The sequence below is a fragment of the Quercus lobata genome, chromosome 1, assembly GCF_001633185.2.
Source record: "Quercus lobata isolate SW786 chromosome 1, ValleyOak3.0 Primary Assembly, whole genome shotgun sequence".
Classification (NCBI taxonomy): domain Eukaryota; kingdom Viridiplantae; phylum Streptophyta; class Magnoliopsida; order Fagales; family Fagaceae; genus Quercus; species Quercus lobata.
Window position 1 is genome coordinate 17,355,073 of NC_044904.1, and position 3,563 is coordinate 17,358,635.

A 3,563-nucleotide genomic window follows, 5' to 3' on the forward strand; every position below is an offset into this window, starting at 1 on the left:
AGACCGACGAGATAGACTCAGTTAAATGATAGTAATCTGCCATTGTTAGTAACTTTAATTAGTCTCCTTTTTCGTGCCATTGAGATCTATCTTTAGAATTATAATGTTTTTCTTATTGTAAACAGTAAACTGATATGCTCTACCTTTTAAGGATTTTCTCAATGTTCCTAAATTAGTTGTGTTCATTTAGTCGGATGAAAAACATTCATGTTGGTTTGATGGCTTCACTTGTCACTTCCTTTCTATTTCTACCATACACAGACTAAAATATATAGAATAATGGAAATTACAAAAATTGATAATTAAAAAAAAAAGGCATAGAAATTTTTGGTTATGCGCTACCATAGGCATGGACCTACTACTCCACGAAACAACCAACTTTCTATCAGCATCTTCAATTTTCTTTTTCCCCTCTTGAATTTAGTTTAATACTTCACATGATTTCCCCAGTGTCTCACGTTTCCGACTTTTATATAGTATGAAATTTTCAAACTCTTTCTTTCTTTCTCTCTCTAGGATTTCTAATTAATAAGGTATTGTTCAAGACAACTTCTATGGTGAATTGGGGGTGTTTAAGTCACCATCACTTGGTTATTTTACTTAAGTTTTAGGTAAAGTAACTATAATTTGGAGAAACAAAGAGGGTAAAGTAACTAGAAGTATTGAAAATGAAATGGGAATTATTTAAATAACAATTAATACATAATAATTTATTACTAATGGATAAATTTTTTATTATATTTTTCTCACTCTTTTTTTAGTAAAACGACATAATTTAATTTTCTAGCTTTATAAACAAGGATATTTTTGACGAAGTTATAGTTACTTTGACTTTGCTTAACATATCGCCGTAAAATAGGACCCACCATTTAGTTAAAAATATTTCATAAAATGCATGCACAGTGGTACTGGTATTATCATACTCAAAAGAGATGGAGTAAGTGAAGAAAATGATTTTCCTTTTCCTTGTTTGGCAGAAAGAGGAGATTGAAAAGTAATAATTCAATATAAACACCCTTCCCAAAATTAGTTTAAAAAAAAATCAAACCCTCCCTTTCCAAATTTAACTGTCAAGTTGTTATTGATAATTAAAAAAATAATGTTAATTATTAACTTATACGAGAATTAATAAAACCTTACTAAGTTAACTATTGTTACAAAATGCTATAAAAATTGTTGATTTTGTAATATTACTCCTCACTTATTAGAAAAATTGGTTTGATAGGTAAATTCTTTTCCCCTCCTCTAGCTCCTTTTACCATTTCAACCCAACGAGAGATTTCTGTTTTCTTCTCTCTCTTTATCTTATTTCACTTCATCCACCCAAAAATCTAATCAAACAGATTCAATGGAAAAATTAGGATGCCAAAAAAGAAAGGATCAAAATTAATGGGAAGCACTTCCCTCATCAAATAGACATCCAAAAAGTACAAGTCAAAATCAAGTTTTTTCCTTTTTTTAATTTTAGATAAAAGCAAGTGTAGATTCAACATTGCTCTCACCTTAAATATTCTCTAATAGTTATGTCATGGCATAATGTAAAATCCCCCTTTTTTTGGTAAGTAAAACCCAGCAAGCTGATTTTAGGTTTTCTTATGCTTTCATTAGTCTAATCCTATAATACACATGAATCTTTTTCTGTGTTTTCCATCAAAATCACACTGTCAAATTAATCGGGAATAATATGTCAAGATTGGAAAAGAATGAAATGATAGAAAGTAAAATTGATGATGTAAGCAGTAACTGCCACAAAGAAGCCCACATATGCAAATATTCTCTTTCTCTTTCTCTCTCCCAATCAATGATTAGCATGATGAATGGTTTTATTTATAACTAAGTTTAGGCTTAGCTTAATGATTCTAAGTTTTAGGCTATATCTAGTTTCTCCAAATATTCATCTGACTTTTTGTTCTTCTTATGTTTCATTAATAAGTTTCATGATTCAGACAGTTCATCCTTCGTGGGCACTGAAATGAGCAAAAATTTGCTTCCCTTTCTTTTTAACCCTAGGGAGCAGACAGCATTTGACTAGGATCTTGGGTCATATTGTAGTGTAGTACTAGGGAATAGCTAGCTATTATGATTATGATGTTTAATTTGCCTAGTTTATTAAGAAAAATTATTATTGTTTAAAAGGATTTATAGGGCTGCAAGTTCTGTGAAGTGGGGTGCTCTAGGTAGTGCTTCATTTAGTAATTACAATGTGGCTTTGTGAGAGTGGTCACCACTGAGCATCTAGCTGCCACTCTATAGAGATTGTTCATAGCTCAGATTAGTTATTCTGTCAACTTATACAATTGGAAATTATTGTACAGTAACTCAACATCACTAATCCTAAACATGTGAATAAAACCTAGTAACCTACTACATATAGAATTTGAACCTACCATATATAGGTAAAGATGCATAGAAATATATTTTGTACAGTCCAAAAGCAGGAAAGTAAAAAAGCTGGATGACTCTACCATGCTTTTGGCCAGCTTATTTACTGTCAGTCTAATTATTTAAAAATAAATTGATTTTAACAAATAAATTGATTTATTTCAGATATAAATATATCAGGGGAAAAAAAAGGTAACAGAGAGAAAAAGAAAACTGAATAATTGGAGACAAGACAAGAATTATCATAAGATTAAATCAGAAATAATTAGTCAATTATTTGAATCCAAATAAATCAGTGACAAAGCGTGCTGTTCTACAGTGCTACAATAAAGACTTTTAAAATGAAAATTAAACGCAAGAAATGAAGATAGTCAATGAAAACTTGCATTATTACTCAATCTTATTTGATGTATAGTAGTACAAGCAATTATTTCACATCCCAACACCGTTAAAATACCAACTAATAATCCACGTATGTTTGCATATAAGACATAGAAACCAAAGTCACTGTATAATTTGAGTGAGATAGGTTGACAATTATTGTTTGAGCACCGCTTTCTACTCTTGTACCTCTCAACCCCAGCGATTCCAGATGGATAGTAATTTCTTAATTTGTGGATCTGAAAGCCATTAATTGTGTGTGTTTCTTCAAAGTGAAGCATATTTGAGTGATTCAATTTGTCAAAGTTCCAAAATAACAAAATAAAATGATGGTTTATGCACTTATAAATTACTAACTTTACTCGTTTCATAGCGACAGGTGGTTGGACTTTTCATTAAATTACATGTTACTACTTACCACCAAAGTCTTTAAACACTATTGGTGGATTTGAATTCATTGGCCAAAAGTACATTTTTTATTTTATTTTTTATAATTCAATGATTCGGAGAGGGATTTGGATCGTAGATATCTAATTGAAAACATCAAAAAATACCAACTAATTAAATTACAAAACTTTTGACTTACCCTAAGTCTAGTGAACCATAGGTTTTTTTTTTTTTGGTTTACATGAACCATAGTTAGTAATATTCATGATGTGATATTTACAATATGGAATAGATATATGTATTTCATTCAATTCAAAGTTTTATTAATGTTTTAAAATTTTAGCATATATATATATATATAGTCATTCTTATGGGTATATTACATATTTGAATTTTTTTTTTTTAAATGGGAC